The sequence below is a fragment of the Alligator mississippiensis genome, chromosome 14 (genome assembly GCF_030867095.1).
Source record: "Alligator mississippiensis isolate rAllMis1 chromosome 14, rAllMis1, whole genome shotgun sequence".
Lineage (NCBI taxonomy): Eukaryota > Metazoa > Chordata > Crocodylia > Alligatoridae > Alligator > Alligator mississippiensis.
The window spans coordinates 14,229,759-14,242,835 of record NC_081837.1 but is presented as its reverse complement, the minus strand read 5'-3'; the positions used below and the strand labels follow the sequence as shown (position 1 = coordinate 14,242,835).

The following is a 13,077-nucleotide window of genomic DNA, read 5'->3' as shown; positions in this document are numbered from 1 at the left end:
CCCTAGTCTGAAAAAAGTCACTGGTGCTGGGTAGAATAGTGGAGACCAGTTAAACTGGTTATTGGAATCAGAGCCTTGGCAAATATTATCATTGTCCAACTTGTTTATGTAAGCCAATATGGTCTTAACTTGTTTTATTCTATGCTTGAAGGAATCCCAGATGGAACAGAAAGCAGTGCTCCAGCCAGGTGCAACTTCCTCCTTCGTGGCTTTACCAACTGCCACCTTCAAAACAATATAGGCAAGCATATTCCAAGGTTCCTAAAATCCTAAAGGATGTGTGCAAATTGGAAGGAAGCTTAATGACACAAACAGTGAGTACTCTGGTCACCTTGTAGTATTACAATACATATTGTGCTTGAATAGGAGATGCTCTTGGCTCACTGCACTGTAGTGCCTCTTAAACTCAAAATCATACATACACCATTCCTCATGGTAGAGATTTGTAACTTCCCCTTAACTGCCCCATCAGCTACCTGTTGCTTCAATTAGTAAATTCAGTCTCATGCCTTAGCTTCCAAGGTCTTGATCCCAGAATGTCTACATGTTCTTGATTCAGGATTGGATCCAAAATGTGAAGGGCCCTCTGTTCTCAATGTGGTTCAAACCCAGCCCAAGGTGACAAATTTCAAAAAGCACTCATCTAAATCTCTGATCCACTTGTGGTTGCTACTGCTTTCCAGGTCTCTCCTTCCATTGAACACTCTTTGAGGTCTGGTTTCCCCATACAGGAAGTATGTCCGCTTTAAGGCTACCTCACATTTTGTAGAATATTATTTCATTCAGTGAATTTGTTCAAGCTGCTGCCTGCTTGGCTACAAAATCCTAATGCTTCAGCTCAGACTTACCCAAACCATACCTCTGTGCACATTTGTAAACTTTGGGAATTACATCGAATACCTCAGGAATGCAAACGGTAGCCTTATCCTCTCTTGAAAGCTTGTGTGCAACTCTCGCTGTCCTAGATGATTCATGGCTGACTGCTCTGCTAGCTAGGTGTGCTGGGGAAAAAGGAAGTTATAAGGAACAGAGGTATATCCACTCTTAGCATCAGAGTGCTAATCAGATTCTCAGTTCTGCCACAGGTTCTGACTGATCTTGAGTGAGTAAATTAACCCCTGTTCCTTGGTTTACAAAGGGGAAGTGATCATACCCAGCTGAGGAAGGCAGAATATTTCTGGTTTGTGTTTCAACAAGACCTTTATTAATGACCGTTTTTGAGTTATCTTTCTGAGAAGGCCTGGCAATGTGGTTTGTCTTCAGGGCTGCTCAGAGAAATGCTAACTATTAACATTGCAGAGCATTTAGCCCAAACAGGGTGACTGTAGATAAACAGAATCAAAAGCACTGATAGAAGAGGTTTTCAAGCAAAACTTTTCTGTTTGTTTGTTTATTCTGTTAATAAGAAATGTTAATAGTAACTCCCCTGCCCATCAGTTCTCTGTAAATTGTTCTCTGTGGGTTCCAGGCACAGTATGTGTGCTAGCAGCCTCTTCGCTGGACTGAATGAAGCTAACAGAAGTACACTGGTGGTATAACACGCAGCTTCCACAAGTCTTAGCTGGTTAACTTTAGTATTGCTGTTGTGTACTATAAGCACTTTTTCACTAGCTCCCTCCTGTTTATATCAGTGTCTCATTTCTTGCTAATAAGAGTGGCAGCACAGGCTAGAGTTGTGGCCAAGTAAGGGTAGGAACTTCAGCTTCTCAGGCTACGTAGTTTGATACTTGGAGCGCAATGCAAAGATCCAGCAGGACTGCTGATCAGATGTTAAGTGCATGCCACAATGGATAGAATGCTTGTTTTTTTTTTCTTGAATGAATTAATAATGTCCAAGCAAAATTTGAGTGTTTAATGATTGCAGTTAAAGCAAGTGTCCTGTCTAAATGCTAAAAAAATGAGAAGGGGAGAGAGAAAGAAGGAAAGCGAGAAAGAAAGAAAATAAATCTATGGCTTAGCCTGCTGATTGTCAGCTGACCCATTCTAGCTACTAACAAGTGCTGTATATATTCATCTGGGGATTCTCAGTTGCATTTGCCAGGTTCAGCCGTCAAAACAAGCCTTTAGTACCAAGGCCAGATTCAAAATGGTGTGAGGAAATATCTTCCAACTGTGCACATGGGTTAATGCCAACAACTTAGAATAAACAGGTTCTGAATGGCTGCTACCATAGAAGGATTTAACTGCTGGTGACTTGGATGATGCAACTGTGAGCCCTAAATGGAGAGTAAAGCGAATAACCACAGGAGGATGATGCTATACTACTAGGTAGGAAAGCACTTGTGTGTTACAGTGACACCTAAGGACTTTAATATATCTGAGGTATCTAGACAGTATATGCTTCTCATGAACTTTAATGCATAACTGGTTAAATGAGATGTGTCATTTAAACAGGCCAAGAGGTATCCAGGCAATAGGAAATGTGGGGTATAACAAATGGTAATCGTGTCCCAGCTGTTGTCAGAAGTCTGTACTCTGTAAGCAAGAGGTGAATCGGAAGATGTCTCTGGACTTCTGACATGGAATTTGTCCCTGATCATTTTAAGAGACCATGAAGTCTCTGTGGGATAAATGGCCTAATGGGCACCAAAGGTAGACCAATTGGTAGAGCAATGTTGGTGGTGTGTCCCTGTGAACTAATAGGGCAAGTCTAGGTTATAAAAGGCTTCTAGAAAGAAAGCTAAGCTTGTCTGACAGCAAAGAAGGGGAATGAACGAAGGGCCACCAAAACAGCTATGCATGATCATCCTGGGGAGCAGCTTGAGTAGTTGAAGTTCAAGGTAGGTGTGATGATGTGAACAGCAGAAAAGCCAAAGTTGTAGAACATGAACAAATAACAACTTGAATACTGCCTAGATGGCTTAGTCAAATGAAAGTAGTGTCTAAGAGGATACATATGTTTTACACCAAAGTGCCTGGAAGAATGTTGCTGTTGTCCAACCCAGTCAACCAAAAGTAGAGCTTGGATAGAAACCTTTATTTTGTCCAAGTTGAACTTGGAGTTGATGATGTGACATTTGTAAGGAAATCATCTACAAACCTGCCTCTCTGTTTTGGGCTGAGTCACTTGCATAGAGAAGTCAGGTCAAAGCCAAGTAAGTCTTAACTATCTATGGTAGCTTGTTCCTATATTCTTCAAGCCCAGGAGTAGATATTGGGCATGCTGTGACAATGGAAAACTTTGTGGGTCAGAAGGGAGATCCAAGCTACCAGTTTTGGGAGTCGAGTGTTTTTTTGCATCTGTAAATCCCCTGAAACACAGGAGACTTGGGTATCCTGGATAGGTGGGAAAAAGTTTGTGGGAGGAGTGGGGAATTTGTATACTTGCCCTGGGTATACAGAGCCCAGGCACTGCTATGCTCTCCTTCTGAAAGGACACTCAAGGTGATAAATTAAAATATTTGCAAAGTTTGGGGCTCCATTTCTTTTTAATTTCTTATTTTGCTTGATCTAGATGTTTTGTCTTTTTTCCTTCCTGCTGATGATAAACCCAACTTTCTGCATAAGTACACAAAAAACAGTGCTGTGTGATTGCCTAATCTCCTTCAGGAGTGCACATGCACACATTCTGCAGACTGGTTTGAGGAAAAAATATTTAAAAATTGGAATCTAACATAATTACACATTCCTTTACAGAGCAAGCTTAAGTCTTCAAAACTTGATCATGGCTACATGCAAGTAGAGATATTAGTGATGGTGTTCAGTGGCTGGGTTTCAGTGATGGCTAGACAGATCATTTTCCAGAGTGCTGGCTGCTTAAGCTTTTTTTAAATAGAAAAGATTAATAATGAAACTGGTCCAAAGTGTGCCCGTGTAAAGATGATTGGAAGCTCCTGTTGTTTGTCCTAGGAGGCACAGATAAGTACATGGTGTTCTTTTGTATTGTAGTGACACCTAATGGCCCTTTATTGACTTGCATAATTAACAGTTTAAACTGTCCCATTACATTGTGAAGCAATACATTCATTCACACCGATTCATTACAGAAATCTGAAAATCTGTTACATTCCCTTTAACTTGCCTCTCATCTAAAGCAAGCAACATTCAGAACTGAGATGATTTTGCCTAGCTTAGAAATGCTTAGTTCTCAAGGTGAGCTTTTATATTTTATTTCTGGCCTAATTACCTACCATTTTTAATGGGGCAAGGTTGTACTGCTTACATATATATTTTAGCCGGAGGTATATAACCACTTGAGGTGCATGTGCTTTTAATATATTAGCTTATCCTTTTGTGTTTTGGAAAGACATCCCACCCAACCCTGTTAGGATGATTCTAGCAGGATACTAGATTAATCTCCCTCTGTTGGTCACATGCAGTCACAGCCGATGACAGTTTTGATGAAAGCTGCACCATGAATTATCGTGTGAAACTTTTATGGATAAATGCAATTTTAGAGCTATTTAAAAGAACTTTGAGGGGTAACTATGTTTGCCAAATTTTTAAATTCAACTAAATTTAGAGCAGGATCAGGTCCTCTGGTTCATATATACCCTGATCTCCAAAATAGAAGTGTTGTAATATTACACACCACTCTGAATGGGAGAGGGTCACTTTTTCAAAGGAACTTGATCACTCTAGGTATGGATACATTTCTTTTCTTTTACAGTCTACCCCAAAGTGCGAGATGCTTATTGATTTTAAAATGTAGCCAACTGCTCTCTTTATGCATCAAAAATAATTGATGATGTTACTATCCCATCTTTCTAGACTATTTTAGGTAGTTGTCTAGCTTTTAGCACAGTGTAGTTTCAGACCCTATGCCTAGTTTGCAGTAAATTCCCTTAATAGAGCAGTATAAATAACAAAACCAGTTGACAGGAACAACTGGAAAGACAGTTGGGACTAGTTGTCAGATTTCTAGCCCCCTCTCCCACAAATAAAAGTAAAAATAGAAACCCAAAATTTGGAGTTCTGCTGTCAGAGTTCCTTATGAGAACTGGTATTAGACCATTTGGAAAAATTCTGTAAATCAGAATTGCTTCCCGGGTCTTTGAAGTGGGTAGCAAGGGGTCCTAATAATAGGCATGTCTACACACTCTGGAAGAACCTGCATTTATATCCCCCAAAATGTATTTTAGAATATAATTGCGTATTGCTATAGTATGTAAATGAGGCTGCAGCAAATTCTGCTGAAGTAACATTTCTTCCTTTTGTTCCCTGCCTGGTTTCAGCTCCAAAGTGAGTTCTGCTGTTTTGTCTCTGGTAATCCATGCTCTGTGACTTAGGGCAGTTTCCCTTCACCTCTTAATGGCCAGGGGGAGTTTTTTTCCAGATATTAAACTCTAGTTAAATAATAACTGATCTACACCCCCCCAACCTTGGCAGTAGTGTTTACAGCCCCTTAATTATAAACCTTGAAGTAGAATTCTACCTTGTTTGGGCTGCCCGTAGCGTCCCATATGAGACAAGCAGTGAACAAACTTAGACGCTGCTCTCAGGATGCCATTCTGATACTTTTAGCCCTATTTTACAGATGGGGGAACTGAGGCACAAAGAAAGTGACTTACCATAGGTAGGCTGTTTCTTCACACAGTTGTTTAGTGCTCTGTCCTGCATGGTGAGTCTTTCTGCATTTACATCCTCTTGTGTTTGGATTCAGAGTCGAGGATATTTTTATAGCTCTGTGTCAGTAAAAACCACAGGCCTGACCACCTTTTTTGCAGAAGCTGCCATGAGGAACCTTCAACCTAAGGCTTCATGGCCAGGCTTGTGGGTAGGTCTTTGTCGCAGGAAGTGACTGTACAAGGTTGTCTTCCCCATATCGCGAGTGAAATTAAGGCATATCTGGTTGTGCTTGAGAAATTGAAATAGGGTAGTTTCGTGTCCTGTGGAACATGGAGATCTCTGTGCCAGAGTGGCTCAGTGAAACAAGTGAGAAGAAAGGCATACAAGCTCAGCTGCCCCGTGTCAGGAGGAGCTATGGCACAACTGAACCAAGTGAAAGAGCCGCTCAGCTTTCACAGGCATCGGAAAATATTTCAGCAAAGAGATCTTACGTAGTGGTTGGGGTACTCTGCTTTATTAATTTAATAAACTTTATGGATTGGTTTCTTGTGCCAGGTAAGATTTCTTCCTCTTTTTACGAAACAGAGTTTTAACCAGTCTGTTAATCTCATAGTTGCCAGGGAAATATCCGTCTCAAAGGCCTTTATTTTGGGGGCAGGGACAGGGGGACCACCATAAATCCATCAAAGCAGCACAGATATGTAGACTCTATTTATTTATTTATTTATTTATTTATTTTGCATGATAGGTTTTGCCTGTTTGTCAAATTCCTGCAACATTTCCATTTATAAAATTAAAAGGCCAATAAATGATTGATTCAACTGTTGGAAGCAGCCTGCTGACAGTTAATCTCCGGTCATTCGTGTCTGTAACATGCTTGGATCTTATTAATTATTTATCCATGAAATTACTATAAATGGAACCCTGGCATAAAGTGTGGTCAGTCAGTTTCTATGCAAGGACTTTGCAGGACTTTGGCTTGGTGAGGCATGATCAGGTGTCACCACACCTTCTTAAGATGTGATAGACTGCTCCTTTTTACGTGTAGAAATGAAAGGGTACTGTCCTCCCTGCTGCTTTCGGCTGGAGATAGTTTTGCTTGTATAAGGACTGATGGGTCATCCATGATTTATTTTTCTCCTAAAAGGATTAAGCAGCCAAAAATCCCCCTTTTATTGGACCATAACTGACACATTTAATCTACTCAAACTTGGCAATCTTAAATATTTTTGAGGGGGTTGGGGGTTTTTCAGAATCTTTGATGGATTGGTTGCTTAGTCTAACTCTAATAAATGGCTGAGTGCCTTAAATAGATAAGTTACTTTGTACACATAGATGAGATTTTAAGTGTCATGGATTTAATTCTCACAACAGGCAGCTGTAGCAACTGTGAGGCTACCAAGAATGTGTACTATATGGTTCCAAATTTCTTCCTTCCCAAACACTAAAGAAAATGAATGACTTGACTTGAACCAGAAATGGGAAACAAATAGGGATATGAGCTGAATGAAGTATCAAGGCTGTTAAGTACTTTTATCCATAAGGAGAACTCTCCTTTTTGTCTAGGCATTAACATTAATTCTCCTTTAGCAAAGAGGCTTGTGGAAAATAATTGGGGTTAGAATGCATGAGAAGAGAGTGCACCGAGGATAAATGTGTGTGATAACAATTGACTTTCCCATGACTTAGCACATCTAGATAGTGTTATCTGTTATTTGCTTCACTAGTGACCAGAACTATTCTTGATCTTGATTAGAGGGAGCTAAAAGTGATTTACAAAGAGCAAGTTTTAGGATATCCCAGGTTTACAGCTGGGGAAATCTGAGGGGCAGCCACCATCAAGGTCATACAGGAATGCTAGAGCAGGATATTCCAGATATAAAACACGGATGTTCCAGATGCTCTTTCTGTACCTCAACAGCAGCACGGCATTGAAACATACTTCATTTAACTCTCGAAGAGCCCCGGTATATGTAACTTGATTTCCTAAGTGAAAATTACAGATAATGTGGTATAGCGGCATCCTGTACATCTGCAGAACTCTTGCATCAACCAGCTTCTCTTTAATGCTTCTGTGTCAGTGGAGGTCAGATTCCTAAAATGAAGCACTTGGCTTAACGGATTAATGCAGGAAAGCAGGGGAAATGCAGGCATCAACTTGCAAGTGTGTTGGTAGCAGTAGAGAAATTACGGTTTTGTGTTGTGGGTCCTCTTCAAGATAGGGTCTACAGAAATCAGATCCTTTGATAGTAAACTTTTGTACTTAGTTATGTGAAAGAGGAAATTGGGGTCATGTGAACTTTGCCTCTTTCCCTGTCCTGTTACTGTGCATTGATATAGTCACACTACTTTTAGCTTCATGGGCTTGGTACATGAAACTAAACAATTTGATGGGTTAACTTGACCTTGAACTGGAATGCTTGGTTTGGGGTGGGCTGAGGTTACAGTTGGAAATGGTATTTTTGGTGATATTGTTTGTTTTCTGATGATACTGTGCCTTGATCAGTAGCTTCCACATTCCACCCCAGGAGTGTAGCTAGTACCTAGTTTGATCCATTTTTGGTTAGGTTAATGATATTGTTTAATGTCAGCAGCCAAGACTGACTTAGTGTGGTTTTGCTCAAAGAAGTTCTGTGATACAAGGGGCCTTGCGTGTTGCACTGCCTGCTAGGTGTGTAGCTCAGCCCCTCCCCTCAACTCTTCTGCCATGACTTGATGTTATTCTATAAAGAGAGAGGGTTCAATGGAGATCTTCTTCCTGGGAGGGCTTCCCTGGGAAACGGCAGTACTCACGATTTAGACGCGATGTTCCACGGGGCTCCGCCTCCCCTACACCCTGTCCACTTGCAAACCGGATGGGCGTCAGCACAATGGTGGTTCAGCCTTGCTGTCATGACCACAGCTTGCTTCAAGAGGAACCCCACATCTGAGTGGGCTCGGTTGGTATTTGTCCCTCCTGCCTCGAAGCGTAGCCTTCCCTCCCTCGGGGTTGTCAGGCTATCTAGGCGTAATGTTGTGCCTACTGCAGTGCCTCTGAGTAGGGGGCTTTGTTCTTACGCCTCTCCTCTCTCTCTCTTATTTTTCCTTTTTTTTTTTTTTTCAAAAGAAATAGACTCCTTGTGAGGAGAGGGATGTGGAGCTGCCTCCTTTCCCCCAGCCTCCTACAGGGGCGCTCAAATGCTTGCCCTGCTCTGCCTTCTACAGGGGGCTCAAATGCCTCCCGTGCTCTGCCTGCTGGTGCTGCATCAGTTGTGCTGCTCCTCTCCCGTGCAGGAGCCGCAGCACGTCTGGCATGTTGCACACCAGCGCGCTCTCTCTCCGGCTCCTCTCCCACCCAGGTTCTGGCGGGGCTTTTAAATCTTCCCACTGTGGCCGGCATGGCCGCCGCGATTGGTCCAGCTGTTCCCTGCCCGGGAAACAGCTGATTAAACAGCCGGCATAACACCAGCTTGCGTGGCTGTGGTTTCTGCTCCTGCTTTGGCTACCCGGCGGGAGGTAAGTTTTCCCCACAGGGAGGCCGTTTCTGGGGTTTGGGGTCCATGGGGATTACCCTCTCCCCTTTGAAAGCCTGTGGGGGCGCCTCGCTGCCACAAGGTCCCAGTGAATTAAGGCTGCTGACTTTCCAGTCACTTATTTAGCTTTCCAGAGCAATAGACCTTTTAAAAATAAAAATCTCTTGCTTTTGCATGCAGTATGTGATCAGGAGCAGCTTAGAATTTGAGAATCTCAATGTTGCTCTTTACATTATCGACTAGTGACTTAATATTGGACGAAGGATATACCTGCTGGGAGTCACCACTGTAGCTGCAGTGAAGACATACAGAAACTAGCTTAAACTAGCCATGACAGCCTGAACTAGAGCTCAGAACAAGTTGGGAAAACCCATCCAAGGAACCTGGGATACCTTACACTTTAAACATGATTAACCAGTTAATCACTTCTTGCATAGTAACCTGGCCACATATTTATGCAGTTAATGGTATGATAAAACGGAATAAGCCACAGTTTTTAGGCAAAATGGGTGTAATAACTCTGTGGCTAGTTCCCATTGTATATTAAATTGAACATGTGGCTAACACTGATTAGAGGATCAGCACTCTGAGCCCCAGGAGTGCACCAGTCTTGAAGGACTCCTCTGTGTTCCCTAAGTGCTCCCAGCCACGGGCACACTGGGCACCCAGCTTGCTACTTGCTGGTGCAGGGGGAGCCTGGGATCATGATTCCGGGCTCCCCCTGCACTGGCAATAGGGTACGATAGGGATCTGATCCCCAGTCCCACAATTGCACTTCCTGCCATGCACATGTAGCATGGCAAAAGGTAGACTGCAAATTAGATTCCATTGCAGCTTTAATTGAACCTCTGTTAACAGCCCAAGAGGCAAGGTAAGTACTTTTGTTGTTGGTCTGTTTTCACACCTAGTTTGCTACCAGAACTAGAGCTTTCTGGTTTGCAGAGTAGCATAGATAGTGATGGTAGTGTAATATAGCCAAAGTAGTCAACATTATAGTCAACTGTCTTCCATAAACCACCAGATGAGAGAGGGCTCTGTGTAAGCTAAGCCATTGGAGATGAGACTCTGACCCCTTGTGTCCTTAACTAAATTTTTGGTGAAGAAGATATTCTTTAAAACACAAGAACTAACATCTTTAAACTGATATAATATCCTTCATTACCACAGGACTGAAGGAAAGGAAACTTCACATCTTTTTGTGACTGTGGTTTCTGCTATCAGTTTCTTATTTTTGCCAGAGGAAGGGGTACAGAGCAACAAGATCGTGTTAGGATAAGAGCTTCCCTCCCCTCCCTCCCCAACACCCTACCAAACTGTGAAAAGCCATGAAGTGGCTGAAGTGCCATCTCCTGAGCTTTAGCCATGAATTTATAACAAGGATTGTTGGAATCATTTGTATTTTGTCCAGTGTCTGAGAGGCACAGGCTGGAACATTGCTGTACACTGGAAATGGTGATGTATCTTAGTAGAATTCTAGAAGTTCTTTCTGTTCAGACTAAATATTCTAGGAGTGCTGGCTCTGTGAGACTAGGAGCTCCTGTGTTGCAAACCCCATCTGGGCTGATGAGCATTCTTGTTCTGCATTGTGTCTACCTAAGCTTTGGATTTATAAACTGCTTATATATCACTATATATGTAAATGACTCTAGAAATTACTGATTGTAATGGAAACCCTGGGTGCGGAAAGTGTTGCAGGATCTGTACAGTAAGCTGGCAATAATTTCCTGAATGAAGTGCTAGAAAATAGGTTATTTAAACTCTTTTTAGTATCTCATATACCAAGGGTTGGCAACCTATGGCCCATGGAGATTTTGGAGGCAGCCTGCAAAGCTGTGGCTTCAGCAGCAGGAGACTCTGCACCACGCCACAGTTGGCACCAGGATCTTAGATGGAGAGGAAACTGCCCACATTGCCCCGCAGTTGGCCGCCTTGGGCTCCAGCAGAGGGGCTGTCACTGTGCCCACATTGCAGTTGGGCAGCTTAGGCTGTGGCAGAGGGAAGGTTTTACTCATACTATGCCAGTCAGGCAACATGGACTCCAGCAAAGGGGTGGCTTTCACCCTGCCATCATGGGCAGCAGGGAAAAATGACAGCATGCAGGTCCTAGTGCCCACACAGCTCCTACCTGAGCTGGGTACTGGGCTGCATTAGTAGAGCATTAAGGCCAAGAGAGCAAGCCTTACAAGGGGAGACTCAGGGACATAGGACTCTTCAGCCTGCAGAAGAGAAGGCTCAGGGCAGCCTATAAGTACATAAGGGGGGTACATCAGGATCTGAGAGAACAGTTGTTCAACAGGGCTTGCCAAGGGATAACTAGGTCTAACGGCCACAAACTTCTAGAAGGGCAATTTAGACTTGATATAAGGAAAAACTTCTTTACAGTCCGAGTGTCCAAAGCCTGGAACAGACTCCCACCGAGGTGGTGCAAGCACCTACTCTGGATTCATTCAAAAGGCATTTGGATGTTTATCTTACTGGGATCATTTGATCCCTGTAGACGTGGGCGACTGTCCCCGCAACCAGTCCCGCCAACCGGGAGGGGGTCCCCCTGTGGCCAATCCGGCTGCCTAGGGGGAGCCCCGCAGCCGATCCCACAATGGTCAATCACTGCGGACAATCACTGCAGCCGCTTCTGGGAGTGGTTGCAGCGGCTTCTGGGAGCGGCTGCAGCGATTGGCCAGTGCTTGCAGGGTGGGCACCGGTGCTCCCGCCTGCCCCCCGTGCACCCCCGTTCACCCCCTACATGTCGCCACTGCCTGCAGACTTCCTACTTCTGGCAGGGGGCTGGACTCGATGATCTCACAAGGTCCCTTCCAGCCCCTAATGTCTATGAAATTGCCAGCAGGTTGTGGGAAGTGATTCTTCCCCTCTATTCAGCACTGGTGAGGCCACATCTGGAGTCCTGTATCACGTTTTGGACCCCACCACTATAGAAGGGATGTGGACAAATTGGAGAGTCCAGTGCAGGGCAATGAAAGTGGTTAGGGGAGTGGGGCACATGACTTCTGAGAAGAGGCTGAGGGAACTGGACTTATTTAATCTGGAGAAGAGAGGACTGAGAGGGGGTTTAATAGCAGACTTTAACTGCATGAAGGGGGGGTTACAAAGAGGATGGAGCTGGACTCTGTTCTCAGTGGTGGCAGATACAGAACAAGGAGCAGTGGTCTCAAATTGCAGCAAGGAAAGTTTAGGATAGGTATTAGGAAGAACTTTCTCACTTGCAGGGTAGTAAAGCACTGGAACAGGTTACCCAGAGAGGTGGTGAAATCTCCATCCTTGAAGGTTTTTTAGACAAAAAGCCTGGCCAAGATGCTATAGTTGGGGATGGACCTGCTTTGATTAGGGGGTTGGACTAGAGAACCTCCTGAAGTCGCTTCCAACCTCAATTTTCTATGATTCAGTGACTTCCAGCCTTTCATCAGAAAATGTTGCCAACCCCTGTTGTATGCAGTAAAGATTGCAGTCCTCTTTTGGGTGAGGATTGCAATACAATTGACAAGCCGAATGCACCACGGCTCTGCAAGCTCTGGTCTAGACATCAGTCTTCAAGGTGGCAAATGAGAAAAAACTGCAGCTAATGCATGGTGTTCTCTACTAAACTTCAATGTGGGGTTTTCTCTTTGCAGGGATACTGCTAGATATACAGACGTACTTCGGTATCCATGACAGCAAAGCTGGTTTCTTGCACACAGGTAAAGAGGGTGTCCTGGTCAGAGGAATATGATCTGTTCCACATACAGCTTGCTGGTTCCTAAAAATGAAGTATAGCTGTTCTTTTCTTCCTTGTTTTGTTTCTAGTTCCTCACTGCTGCCTTGCAACTTTGATTGCTAAAACTTTATCAGTTGGTTCACAAACGTATGGGTAAAAGCCATTGACTGCTGACTTTTAATCACACTCAAAAAAGTTTCTTTACTGAGAGGGCTAACCTTTTTTTTCGGTCATTTAAAATTTTTATGGCCCTCAAAGTTGGGAGTTGGAGTGGGTTTCTTGGCCAAATTCCTGCTTTAACACTAACATCCTCCTAACAAAATTCTATTTATCGTTCCATAGGCCAGT

General features: G+C 43.5%; 1 protein-coding gene across 3 annotated transcripts in view; it reads left to right on the top strand.

Annotated features, from left to right (window-relative positions):
- The window catches only part of LOC102573351 (protein spinster homolog 3), a 69,766-nt gene that overhangs the window by 17,849 nt on the left and 38,840 nt on the right, over positions 1-13,077 (top strand). For all 3 annotated transcript variants that reach the window (XM_019493397.2, XM_019493395.2, XM_059717316.1), the window contains 2 exons: positions 152-314; positions 12,647-12,712. The gene's annotated coding sequence lies outside the window, so the exon portion shown is untranslated. The remainder of the gene's footprint in view (positions 1-151; positions 315-12,646; positions 12,713-13,077) is intronic.